Source organism: Salvia miltiorrhiza, unplaced genomic scaffold, assembly GCF_028751815.1.
Source record: "Salvia miltiorrhiza cultivar Shanhuang (shh) unplaced genomic scaffold, IMPLAD_Smil_shh fragScaff_scaffold_141_1, whole genome shotgun sequence".
Lineage (NCBI taxonomy): Eukaryota > Viridiplantae > Streptophyta > Magnoliopsida > Lamiales > Lamiaceae > Salvia > Salvia miltiorrhiza.
The window spans coordinates 157,152-171,730 of record NW_026651417.1 but is presented as its reverse complement, the minus strand read 5'-3'; the positions used below and the strand labels follow the sequence as shown (position 1 = coordinate 171,730).

At 42.1% G+C, this 14,579-nt stretch overlaps 1 long non-coding RNA gene across 1 annotated transcript; it reads right to left on the bottom strand.

Moving 5' to 3' along the window:
* Positions 1 to 861: 861 nt before the first annotated feature.
* On the bottom strand, positions 862 to 1,737 carry LOC131002486 (uncharacterized). Its single transcript, XR_009094317.1, has 2 exons — positions 1,621 to 1,737; positions 862 to 1,102 (listed from the first exon to the last, which is right to left on the bottom strand). It is a non-coding gene; the product is annotated as an uncharacterized LOC131002486 (long non-coding RNA).
* Positions 1,738 to 14,579: the final 12,842 nt, after the last annotated feature.

Here is a 14,579-nt window from a genome sequence, read left to right as displayed (position 1 = left end):
CCGCCCAGTCTTGCCATCCGAGTGGCAACTGTGGAATCAGGTGAGTAATAGCCTCAGCCTCGTCTATCCCATGGGCACTAGCCTCCAACCAGCGTCGGTGGTAGTACGCTAGAAACTCCCCAAGAGTATCGCCCTCTCGCAGTCCAGTAGTCCTGAACCATCGGCGCATCGCCTCGCTGTATCGTCTCTGTATCGATGCCTCCTCTTGACTCTGCATCCTGTAAAATATCACGTTCATTAGAAAATGGATACGAAACTTACTTGGTACATCTCAATCAACAACATACTCGTCCTCGTTTGATATGGTGGGGCATCAGCTATACTAGCCTCAACATTTCTCCTCATATTCCACATCAACTGCCTCATATCAGATTCCATCCTCTCAAACAATTCCGTCATCAAAACAATTCATAACTCATTAGTGAAACAAACTCAACTTTCAATCAAGAAAGCGACAAGAAACAACATCAACTTCTTACCTCGTTTAAGCCGGAGGAGATGGGGTGCTGGGGTTTCGTTTCAAACTAACTCTCTCAAATTAGTCTAAGAATTCAAATTAGACTAGTACTCAATTTTAAAAGAGTAGAAGCAATCAAGGGTTCAACTTAGTCAAGCAATAGACTCAGAGCAGATGACCTGCTCTGATACCACCCTGTCGCAGCCCGCAGACCCGACACTAGTAATAGTGGGGTACGAGTATCGATACGACTATTTTTAAAGAATAAAAGATAAGAAGAACTAGGTGAACGTCATGCGGAAGCTCACGTAAAAGCATGCTAAGGAAAAACTTCATAAAATTAGCCCAAGGGTAAAATCGTCAACATTGTCATAACTTTTTAATTATCAGGAATTTCACGAACAAAAACAAAACGCGTATAGTTCATTTTTCATAAGGAAGCATAATTTGCAGAGTATCGCAGCAAAAGGCGAACCGATTATATGTATGAAGACACATAACCGTGAGTGTATTGCTTGATCTCAAAAGAAACTAAGTAATTCAAACATCAAGACTCTATTATCATAGAGGCAAAATAGTAATTTAATTTACATCATTTGAAACTCTCCCCCATCAGCACCAGTCCAATCTCACTCCCAGCTTAGCCTGCACATTTAGAAATACATGCAGGGCGTGAGTACATAATACTCAGTGGGCAAATGCCGAAAAACAAGAAAGGTGCTCATAGAGCTATAGGTTTGAAGCTTGCCATATCTCAGCAACACACAGAAATAAATTAGCATTAAAAGAATCTGTGCATGCAGTTTTCACAATCAACATCATAAATAAGTGTCTGCAGACAAAGTATACGACATGTATGTACCGCATCTACAACTCATCATCATAATTAAGGTACTGAGAAGTAGGCCTCCCTCTCAAGTACCGTGACCGGCCGACCCGAAGACGGCTCACAGTCACCTCTGTGCACAAAATCCCGCTTGTGGCAGGACCGAATTCGTCTCATCAGTAGAGGGTAACACACAAGCTCAACATCAAAATTGGCAAGTCAAACAGTTCTCAAATATCATTTATCTCAAAACATTTGTTAATCTCATAACATCATTATATCATTAAATCATTTTAGAAAGCTCGGATAATATTTGTATACTCAAAATATTGCCCACCTGAAGTCCTTCGCTTATTCTGGAAAGAAATCAGGCAACTTACTTCTTCGTCTCGCTCGGGCCTTCATACGTCATCATCACATCGTCATCGTCATCGAAGGTTCATGTGATAAAACAAACCTTAGTCAGAAACTCAAATTCTAAATCCAATCTCTTCTTTACTCTAACTTCTCACTCAACAGTCTATTTACCCGTTAAAACTCAATCCCTAGGTATACTTGGCTTCTAAGGATTCACACGTCCAATTTTCGACTTAACTCTCAACTCGACTCAAACTTATAGCAAACAAGCACATAAACAAGTATAAACACTTAGGCATATTAAAACACACATAGACAAGTCGAAAACAAGCTTTACTCTGCACTGACTCAACTTTAAAACCTCACCAGACTCTGTACAGACCTCTCCTGGGGTCGTAACTCATACCAAAAGAAACCTCTTCGAGTCTAGTTTCATTTAAAAAAAAGTAGGATCAAAAACTCCAAGTATTTTAGGAGATATGACTGTTTTACTACAGTCTACCATAATCGGCAGTTTTTAGCAACCGAAAAGTTTGATTTTTGAAAAATAGTAAACGTTGTCAAAACGGTCTGAAATTTTGTGGGTACTTAGCTAAGACACTCAGGTCTCAACCATAAAAATTTGGGTTCCAGAATGCTAAGGAAAGCTACTGGAAACGATGACTCTATTGGCTACTCACCGAACAATTCGGCAGAATGTAGCAGTCTTAGTTTTACATTTTATAAAAATATCAAACGAAGTCCAAATGACTTGAAATTTTACCGGTGTGCTCAAGACTCTCAAATATACCTACCATAAAAGTTTCAGGGCATTTGGGTATCAAGAACCCCTCGAAAACAGTAGGTCAGTGGGTCGTGAAAAACGACTCCGAAACATACACACAAGTAAACATGCTCAACTCAACAATTATACAAAGCAAACACATCAAAACTCATTTTAAGCACTTAAAGCACTTAAAAACATTCAAATACATCAAAATACTCGTAATACTCAATCTCGACTCTTTTCTTTCATCATCCACTCAAATCTCATAGAAAACACTTCAACGAACATATCTAACAAATTCCTTCTCAATTTCATGCTCGAAATTTCTCAAATACTCAAATATGATCATTTACATCATATAACTCATTATTCTCATATTTACTCTCTTTTTATCATAAAAACTATATTTATTACATTTTTATGAAAATCCATGTATCAACATAAAACTCTTAGCAAAACATGGATAAAATTCTCATAATGATCATAGAGCAAATAAACCTCATTTTATAAAGCATCAAACTCACATCATACAAAAACTCAAAAATCATACAAACTAAACTTAGCCAAAATTTTATTTAGCCTACAATAGACTTAATCAAAAATACAAAGACACTACTATCATGCTTAAAAACATATATCCCAAGCAAAAACACTTAAATAACACATAGACTAAAAAGTCCTAATTTTTACTATCTAACTCTTTGAAATTTTTACAAACACATACAAATCTTTAATCTACTCATAGATCTTTCATTTTTAACCACTTAATCTCACATCAAAACCATCAATTCACAAATAAGGGCATATATACACATATCCCTAAATTTTAATAAACTATCCCACATCAAAAACTCCAATTGACATCATATACTTAAATTAATCCATCAATCATCATCATCTACACCTCATAGACTCATTTATATCATCAATTCATCATTTAACTCATTAACTCCAAAGTTACCATTTTTGGGGTAAACTAACTTCCATCAAAGTTTCACATCTCATGACACATATTTCACAACATATATCATACATCAATACACATCACATAACTCTCATTTTTCACCCCCAAACAAGAAAAGAAAAAGAAAAATTTTGAAAGGGGTGAGGACCCTTTTTTTCGAAAATTTGAAAAAGAAAAGGGAGGGGTGATTTTCTTGCTCATCTTTAAGAATACACTCACATAACATCTTCCAAACAAGATTTTAGGAAAAACATGGTTACTCACCCAAGTTCTTACCAAAGTTTCTCACTTTCTCACTCTACTTTGGAGCTTCTTCTTCAAGGATTTTCTTGATCAATTTAGGATAGATAGTGTTTATGGAAAGTTTTAGAGTGATGTGAGGTGTTTGGTAATTTTGTTGGAAGCTTCGAAGGTTTGCTCTAATGGAGGAAAATGGTGGAAGTGTGAGGTGAAGAAGATGAGTGTATGTATTTGTGTTGGGCGAAAATTGTAGTGAGGGAGAGAGGGGTGATGGCCGAAAATTTAGTGAGGGAGAGAGAGGTTTGGCTTTTGCAAGATTGAATTTGATCTTGCATATCTTATGCAATATTTGGTAATTAATGGTCTTCTCTCTCTAATCTTTTCTCTTCTCTCTCTAATCTTTTCTCTCTCTCTCTCTAATCTCTCTCTAATCTCTACACTCTCATCTCCACTCTCTCATCCTCTATACTCTCAATCTCTACTCTCTCAATTCCATACTTAGCAAAATTGAGACATATAACATATGGTATGGGAAAATTAAATAAAGTGTGAAGGGTGATTAAATAAAAATCACAAAACTATGGTAAAGTCACTCATTAATAAAATACCATAGTATAATTATTCATGTGACCAAAATAATGATCATAGCACTATTATTAGTGCACTCACTCAACTATAATATTCCTCTTCGTAGGAAAAATAATTTAAAAAAATTATGCCCGGAAAAATTTTCATAAACCGGCATCATTCGATTTCTCGATAAAAATAAACCATACTTGCTTTGAAAACTTAATCAAAATTCCAAATGCTAAGGTCTCGAATAAAAATCATAATAACTCGGTCACAGTGACACACATCACGAAAATCACATAGTCGATTAGTCACGTAATTTCACATAATGTCACATTAAAGCAGTCGGCAAACAAACAAACTAGACATCTCTCGGACCGACTCTTTTCATCAGGGTTCTCACTCTTTCTTCCTTGATTCTAGGTCCGACTCATTATACCTATTCTCTTTAATAGGTCAGTCAAACTCTGATAACTCAGTTTCTGTTAAATCTATTCCCGGTAATCGGAAATAAAATCTCAACTCAATTCTATCAGCATCTCTATCTCAGCTCATTTCTCGAATCTCATCATTCTAACTCTATTCTCGGTTTAGTCACTCGTATCTCTATTTAAAAGACAAACTGTCTTATCTTGGTCATAAAAAAAAAATCTCGCATCTCGACATCTCAGTTCTCTCAATAGTGTTAAGACACTATCTCACATCATAGGAAAAGTACGGGGTGTTACAAAGAAAGGAAAGGTGGGCGATGTCGTTGCTCCGGCAGAGGAACGGCGAGAAGTGACAGAGTTACTGAATGACCGGGATAGTACGGAGAAATCCGCCTTAATATCCACCAATGATGTGTGCCACATGATGGAGTTATTTCCCGGGCGAGAGGGTTTCCAGACCAAGATTGGGTCTTCCATGAATGACCAAACCAAAGAGGAGCTAATCAGCTGCCTTCGGAAAAATGCGGACGTATTTGCCTTCAGCACGACCGATCTAAAGGGAATAGACAGAAGGTTGGCAGAGCACTGCCTCAATGTGGATCCTATGGTCAAACCGGTAAAGCAAAGAACAAGGCATTTTGGTGCCGAGAAAGATGCCGCGATCAGGGAACAAGTCCAGGGGCTGCTGGACGCGGGCCATATCGAAGAAGTACAATATCCAGAGTCGATATCGAATGCCGTGATGGTAGCAAAGAAAACAAACACCTAGCGTATGTGCGTGGACCACTATCCTCTACCGAGGATTGACCAGTTAGTGGATTCTACCTCTGGCTGTGCGCTACTATCTATGATGGACGCATACCAGGGATATCACCAGGTGAAGATGAACACAGGGGACATTGCTAAAACAGCTTTCGCCGTCTGCTGCGGGGTTTACGGCTGGAGGAGTATGCCGTTTGGGTTGAAGAACGCGGGGGCTACATATCAAAGGATGATGGAAAAAAATTTCAAAGAACAACTTTCAAAAAATATATCGGTCTATGTTGACGATATGCTCGTGCGCAGTGTCAAAGTGGAGGATCATGTCTCTGACTTGGAAGAGGTCTTCACAGTCGTTAGAAAGCATCGGCTCATGCTTAATCCGGCGAAATGCACCTTTGGTGTCACCACGGGAAAAGTCTTGGGATATAAAGTTACGCCTGCAGGAATTGAAGTCAACACGGACAAGGTCAAAGCCATTATGGATATCACACCACCCAGAGGGATCAAGGAGGTACAGACTTTGAATGGGCGTATCACTGCTCTGAGCAGATTCATCTCACGATCAACAGAACGGAGTCTGCCATTCTTTAAAATTCTGAGGAAAGAGACCAAGTTTCAGTGGACAGCGAAATGCCGGACAACGTTTGATGATCTTAAAGCATACTTGGCGGAGCTCCCAACTCTGACCAAACCGGTACCAGGGGAGGTCCTGTATTTGTACATAGCAGTGGGAGAGGAATCAGTCAGCTCTGTGCTTATCAGAGAAGAGGGGAGTCATCAGAGGCCAATCTACTTTGTCAGCAGGATCATTCAGGGCCCCGAACTGAATTATTCTGAGATTGAAAAGGCTGCTCTGGCAGTCATGGTCACAGCTCGGAAGCTAAGGCCCTACTTCTTATCACATCGGGTAGTGGTGCGAACTGCTTTACCTTTCTGGCAGGTGTTGGGGCGACCGGATTTGTCAGGAAGGATGGTAAAGTGGGCTGTGGAATTGGGGGAATACGACGTCGAATATGAGCCAAGAATGGCAATCAAAGCACAAGCCCTCGCAGACTTTATTCAAGAAACTACTCGCCGCCCTGTGCAAGAGTTCTGGATAGCCTTTGTGGATGGGTCAGCCACACAGGAAGGTTGCGGAATTGGGGTGTACATCGCTCTCCAAGCTCGGGGGTGTATCAGTTTGCCATCAAATTTACTTGTAGAATGTCTAACAACGAGGCTGAATACGAAGCAGTGGGCAGAGCAGCGCACATTCTGTCAGAGTTACGGGCTGAATGTGTCATCATTAGAATCGATTCGCAATTGGTGGCTCAACAATTCTCGGGAGAATATCACATTAAGGAGGATCGGATACGGGCATATCATAATAAGATCAACGAAATGAAGACAAAGTTCATGGAATTCAAAATCGAACAGATTTTCCGGGATGAAAATACTAAGACAGATTTACTGGCGCGAGTTGCTGCTATGCGATACCAGAGAAATGGGGACTTCACAGGTCTTTTCAGTAGAAATTCGGGACGACTGGCGAGCCCCAATTATACATTTTCTCAAGACATGGGAGCGGTTGAATAAAGAGTCCAATCAGAGGGCTCGATATGAGAATTATTGCTTGATCAATGATCAACTCTACAAGCGATCTTTTACCCACCCCTTATTAAAATGCTTATCTCCCGATGAAGCTAACTTTGCTCTAAAAGAAATTCATGCAGGTTGTTGTGGTGGGCACACGGGATTCAGGGATCTTGTACGAAAAATCATTCGGGCAGGGTTTTATTGGCCAAACATCAATAAAGATGCCAGAGAATTCGTTAGCAAATACGAAGCTTGCCAGAGGCATGCCAGAAGGATCAACGTTCTGGGGGAAACTATGGGAGTAATGTATGCTGCATGCGCATTTGATAAATGGGGGATAGACATTGTTAGGAAATTTCCCACGGCACCAGGGGGCAAGTGTTTTCTCATTGTGGCAGTGGATTACTTCTCCAAGTGGGTGGAGGCTGAGGCTGTGGCAAAGATTGACGAAGTGACAATGGAGCGGTTCATCTGGCGAAACATATGTTGCCGATATGGAGTCCCCATAATAATCGTGTCGGACAATGGAACTCAATTCACAGGGCAGAGGATTGCTGATTTCTGTGATCGAATGGACATAATGCAACGTTTTGTGTCAGAGGCTCATCCGCAAGCAAATGGGCAAGTGGAGTTGGCGAACAGATCAATCTGCGAGGGAATCAAGAAACGACTTAACCAAAGCAGAGGGAAGTGGGTCGAGGAGCTGGACACCGTACTTTGGGCCTACCGAACTAGCCCAAAGACAACAACTGGAGAGGTGCCTTTTACTCTGGTACATGGATCCAATGCAGTAATACCAGCAAAGGCTAGACTGGAATCATATCGAATGACAACTTACAACACGGAGCAAAATTCAGAACTTCGCAGAGCAGAGCTCGACCTTGTGGAAGCGAAGAGGGATGAAGCCCAAGTCAGAGCAACGAAGTACAAAAGCATCATCAAAGCGGGATATGACAAGAGGGTCAGAGCACGAAAACTAGCTAAGGGCGACCTAGTCCTCAAGAGGGCCGATGCATTGAAGCCAGTGGGAAAGTTCGAACCTAATTGGGAGGGCCCCTTTATCATCACCGAGGTCCTGGGCGGCGGAGCATACACTTTGTAGGATCCAGACGGCAGAACTCTCCCCAGACCGTGGAATATCAATACTCTGAAAAAGTTCTATGTATAATGTTGATCAATGACATAACAAATTGTAGACCGAATACTCTTTTTTCCCACAGGGGTTTTAACGAGGTTTGGGGCCATGATATCAATAAAATCGGATACGTGGTTCTAGGGAATTCCCTGGCGTGGACTCATTTACTTTATTTTATTGCTTTCCAAGTTGCATATTTTATTTAACATGTTCATGCAGAGCATTGCACATGACACCAGAGGGGGGAGTAGCGTATATACCCACAATTCACAAATTCAATACCAATTGCTGCTTAGCAAGCCAAGAAAAAAAAATGGGAAAAAAAAATTCAAATTGCTACTTAGCAAGTCAAGGGAAAAGCTAACATCAAGGGCGGATCAGAGGAATCACTTTAATCGTAAGCCGCGAAAGTTGGTTGCACCCCCCGGGTCTTCCATGCTCCGCGCAGAGGGTTACTATTTAACCGTAAGCCACGAAAGTTGGTTGCACCCCCCGGGTCTTCCATACTCCGTGCAGGGTGTTCTCTTAACCGTAAGCAACGAAAGTTGGTTGCACCCCCCGGGTCTGCCATGCTCCGTGCAGGGTGTTCTCTTAACCGTAAGCCACGAAAGTTGGTTGCACCCCCGGGTCTTCCATGCTCCGTGCAGGGTGTTCTCTTAACCGTAAGCCACGAAAGTTGGTTGTACCCCCCGGGTCTTCCATGCTCCGTGCAGGGTGTTCTTTTAATCGTAAGCCGCGAAAGTTGGTTGCACCCCCCGGGTCTTCTATGCTCCGCGCAGAGGGTTACTATTTAATCGTAAGCCGCGAAAGTTGGTTGCACCCCCCGGGTCTTCCATGCTCCGCACAGAAGGTTACTATTTAATCGTAAGCCGCCAAAGTTGGTTGCACCCCTCGGGTCTTCCATACTCCGCGCAGAGGGTTACTATTCAATCGTAAGCCGCGAAAGTTGGTTGCACCCCCCGGGTCTTCCATGCTCCGCGCAGAGTGTTCCGGCCTTAAAGGGAAGCAGCAAAAGGATGGCTTAAAGGGAAGCAGCAGAAGGATGGCTCAAAGGGAAGCAACAGAGGGATGGCTTGAAGGGAAGCAGCAGAGGGATGGCCAGAAGGAAGCGTCAGAGGAATCACTCAGAGAGGCCACTCAGAGCAATCACTCAGAGGAGCCATTCAGAGGAATCACTCAGAGAAGCCACTCAGAGGAATCACTCAGAGAAATCACTCAGAGAGGCCACTCAGAGTAATCACTCAGATGAGCCATTTAGAGGAATCACTCAGAGAAGCCACTCAGAGCAATCACTCAGAGGAATCATCCAGAAGAATCACTTTGAGGAGCCGCTCAGAGGGAGGCCGACCAGAGGAATCGCAAACACTTCAACAAAAAATAAAAATCCTACCCTATACGGAGGAAACAACCGCCACATCCTGAAGTTTCAAAGTACAAGTTCACATCAACAGTAACAATAAAACAATGTGAAGGAGAGATTGATGCAAAGCCAGAACAGAAATTAAAAGGAGAAAGAAGTCATGAAGAAAATTCATTAATAACGCCAAAGCAGTGAGGTTGTACATAACGATTAAGCACAATAAAGTGTTTACAAAATTCAAAAAAAAAATTACAAAGTTTGAAGGAGAGGGAAGGGAAAAGCAAAGGCAGCTAAGAGGGAGGAGCAGAGGCAATGGAGTCCGGAGGAGCAGGGGCCGAGGAGAGTGGAGCCAACGGACCGAAGGGGACAGCAGCTTCAGAGGGTTCGCCAGAGGGACCCCCTTCCTCGAACACGGGCAACGGGCCCGAGTCCTTCACCGCAGGGAGACGAGCCTCCACGTCTAACAACTTTAATGCCTCTTGGGCATATGTTGTCTCATCTTTGTACAGGGCATAGAGTTGATCCACCGCTGTGGAGAAAGAGGCGGGATCTTCAAAGGCAGAGGCCTTGAAGTCGAAAGGCAGAGGAGGCTCCATGCTGAACTGCGAGAACCCCAGGGAGCTGTTACCAGCCTGACCCCTCAGCTGGTTCACGAATTTCACCAGGGAGGCGCAGAAGGGAGGCCGGTATACAGGAGCAGTAGACACCGGCTCAGAGCAGACCCCAAAGGTAAATTGGGGAAGGGCCTTCTCCAAGACCGGGTACCACCACTCAGGCTTCTTTGGGGACTCAGTGATAACACTCATGTTTCCATGGTTTTTAGTGTTCATATGATGTTATTTTATAGGAAATTGAGTGTTGGATGATTGTTTTGTGCTTAATTTGCTTTATCTTTTGAAACATGATTCTTACTCGAACTTTGAAGGAAATTGTAGGTTTATTGAGTTTGAATTTGGAAAACTTTTCTGAAATAAAAGTTGTAGATCATCTCGATACGAGTTCGTGAGCGTAAACGGATCATAATTCGGAGTTCGGACGAGAAAGTTATGACCAAAACAAGAAAGTCGCGCGCAGCAGCGAAACGGCGGCGACCCCGCGGCGACCGGGCGGCGACCGCCGCCCGTAGAAGGAATGTTGTGAAGCATCCGGCGACCCAGCCGGCGACCGCCGCGCAGCCCGCCGAGAAATCGGCGTGGCTGGCGATCGGGCGGCGATCGCCGGACGCCCGCCGCGTGAAGAGCTATTTTTGTGAAGAAACCGGCGATCGCCGGGTGCCTGCCGTGCGACCGCCGCAAGTCCGCCTTTTTACGTTTTTGTTCGTTTTTAAAGTCCTTTTCGAGCTCAAACTCTGTAGTTTTACCCTGGTACTATAAATAGGTCTTCTTTTGACCTATTTTGTGTTCCCAGCTTTAGTTTTTTAGTTCTTAACATTCATATTTCAGTTTTATAGCTTTAGAACTTTTTAGCTTTCCAGTTTTCAAGGCTTGGATCAAGATTGAAGATTCAAGCCGCTACAATTGTTTTAATTCGGTTTTATACAATTTGTTTTTACAATTGCTTTCAATTTAATTATGTTTATGTTTGATTTTATTATGTCTGGCTAGTCTTTTAATATGAACCTAGGGTTTGTATATAGCTAATTAATTATGTGTTTTTGATTTAGTGATATCAATTTGCCTTCCAACTTATGATTCATGATTCCTGGTGCCTGTTCTCTTGTGAATTATCTGATCAATGATTTACATGTCTAGCTGTTCAGTTTGAGTCTTGAATGCGATAACTGTTCAGCCGATTCAGGGATGCATGATATAGTGTTAGCCTTGAGTCTTGAATGCGATAGGTGAAGCTATAGGAAGCTATTCTTTATGTGCTATTGGGAGTTAATTTATTCCTTGGAGTCTTGAATGCGAAAAGGGATTAATTAATCTACGTTCATAGGTGGTCGTTAGAGACGCTTGTGAATAATATAGTGATCTTTCATCAGGGTTGGATTAAAATTGGTAATTGAATCAATAGGTTAAATGCATGTAGTTGATTGGTGAAAGTACATCCCTAGGGTCAGAGTTTCCCTTATATTTGAGTTAATTATCATAGTTTTTATGCTCTTTAGTTTAATTTAGTTAATCTTAGTTCAATATTCACCTTCATAATTGTTTTACTTGCATATTGTAGAGTCTGTGTAGGAGATAGATAGAGTGATTTCGTCTTACAGTCCCTGTGGATACGATATCCGATTGCTGTTTATACTACGATTACACTGTGTTAGTTACGATATTTTAGTTGCTAATAAAATAGTGATCACTCAGCAATGATCCCCAACAGCCTATTCAGATCCTCCTCCTTGATCTGATCCATCAAGACTCCCATGTCCAGAGCAGCGGCCTGCTCCGCTGATACTCCCAATAGCTCCGCCGTCTTCACAGATGTCTCTTTTATCACGTGGGCGAAGATTTGGGAGAATCCTTCCAGGTAATCCGGAGTCCGCTGAAAGGCCACTAAAGTACCCTCCAACATCATACCCAGGAATTGTTGGCCCTAGGGAGAGAGAATAAATTCCAGTCGCTGGTCCCGAGCCCCCATGACGTAGCCCCGGTTCTGAGCCCCTTCACAGGCTCTTTTCCAGTTGCGCCTGGACTCCCGGTGCTCCTCCTCGTACCTCGTCCGAAAGCGGACAAGGTTGTCATAACTCTCCTTCTTGGCCCTCTCCAGCTCAGAGGCTAGAGAGGCCTTCTCCACCTCCGCGTGGGCAAGTTGGGCTTGCTGTAACATCCCGTATTTAGTTTACTTTACAATGGTATCGAAGTACTATTGAGAGTTAAGGACTAGCTTACTAAAGACGAGAGGAAGATATCGATGGATGGTAGTATGAGTGAATTAGAGATGATAAGAAAATTGAGAATGATGCTAGAATTGAGATGGAGATGTTAATTATTTTCGAGTGAGACGAAATGCTAGAAATGGAGTCGAGGTAGTGTTCGAGAATTTCTATAGAGAGGATTAATCTAGAATGACGATTAGAGTAATGACGAGTGATGATCCGTTTATATGTGATAACTTTGTGAGTTATTTGTTTGACGTTATGTGATTTACGTGATACGTGCGCACTTATTTTTTTTGAGTCAGTGTGATTTTCGAAAATCAGCATACATGATTTTTATTCACCACATATTCCTACACTCACATCCATTATTTTAATCTCTTTCCCACATGTGGGATTAGGCGGATTAGACATGTTAAGAGGGAGACAAAGTACTATTTGAGCATTTAATGCTTCTTATCTTAAAGAATAAGAATCTTGTTTAAAACCGAAGAGTCTCTCTCTCCTTTCGTCATTCTCATCATTTTCGGCCCTTCACCTTCTTCTCTCTCCCTGACGACATTCTCTCTCTCCTCCAGTGGAGACAAAGCTCAAGCTGTTACAGTCTTAACTGTGATAGAATACTCCGCTAAAGCTAGCCTTAAACACTTTCTACGCTTGATTCAAGAAGTTTAGTGGAGTTTAAAACCTGACGAATCGAGAAAAGACGTCCTTTCTCTTGAAAATATTTGAGTAAGTGTTCTGATCTTTTGGATCTAGACTTGTTGTGAGATGTATGTGGTGTTATGTGTGTGAAAAATGATGTTTTAAACATGAGAAACTTCCCCCTCCTCCATTTTTCTTTTTCTTCATTTTCGAAAACTTGGGCTCATGCCCTTTAAAAATCTCTCTTTTCTTAAATCGAGATGTGAAATGTGTTACTTGTGATGATTCGTATGTTATATGTGATGATTTGAGGTGATTAAGACGTGTTTTGCAAAACTGAGTCTTGAGATATGAGTTTTTACAAAATTTAGTTTAATATATGAATTTGGGAAAAATCTGTAAGTTATGTCTTGAATGATGTTTTGATGATGAGTACGAGCTTATGAAAAGAGTTGCGTGTTTTGATGATTTTTTTTTAGAATGAAAAAGTTGATAAGTTTTCGAGTTGCTCTTGACTGCACCAATCTGTCTTGAGTCTTGCTCTACTCAGCCGAGAAGTCATTCCTCCGCTCTGGCATTTTGATTCTTCTGACGTTTGATTTCTCGGAACCGAGAAGTCATTCCTCGGGTATGCCAGAGAAATCGTTTCCCCGCTGGCATACCAGAGAAATCGCTTCCCCGCTGGCATGTCAGAGAGTTCATTTCCCCGCTGCCCTGCCAGCGAGTTTATTTCTCCTCTGAGTTTATTTCTCCTCTGACGATCGATTTCTCTGACGATCGATTCCTCTGACGATCGATTCCTCTGACGATCGATTCCTCTGATGTTTGATTTCCCTGATGTTTGATTCCTCTGGAGACAAAGAGTTCGCCATTCCTCTGGCATTTCTCTGCTGCTATGCCAGAGAGTTCATGATTCCTCTGCCCTGGCGAGTATTTCTCCGCTGTCATGCCGAGCTGCTTTGCTCCGCTCTGCTGAGTTTTTCCACTCCGACCACCGAGCATTTCTCTGCTCTGGTCTCCGAGTCAAACTTGTGTTTGCTTGCTTGTGATATGTTTATGAGTGAGTTGTATGCTTAAGTGTTTATGCATGCCTATGTGCTTGATTGCTTTTAATCTAGCCTTTGAGTGTTAAGTTGAGAATAAGATTAGAGCTTTTTGTCACAGAAACGAGTGATTAGACGGAGAGAAGCTGGAGAATATTTTGATGAGTGTTATAATAACTTTAAGGTTAAGCTTTTTGTGAGGAAGTTTCTAACTAGTTCCTCACTTGTCGCATGCACTACTCCGATGTTACAACTACAGAGACCAGTCGAGGACGTAAGTGAAGATCTTTCCGAGTACCACCTGCTTTTCGCCGAGCTCTACAGGTGGGCAGTATGTTGAGAATATGTTGAGTATGCAAATATTACGAGCTTTCGGAAATGACTTTATGATGTTATGAGTTTATCAAATGTTGAGTTAAATGATGTTTTTGAACTGTTTGACTTACCAATATTTCTGATGATGAACTTGTGTGTTACCCTCTACTGATGAGACGAATTCGGATCCTGCCACAAGCGGGGTTGTGTACACAGAGGTGACTGTGAGCCGTCTTCGGGTCGGCCGGTCACGATGCTTGAGAAGGAGGCCTACTTCTCAGTACCTTGGTTATGATGAGTTGTAGATGCGGTACA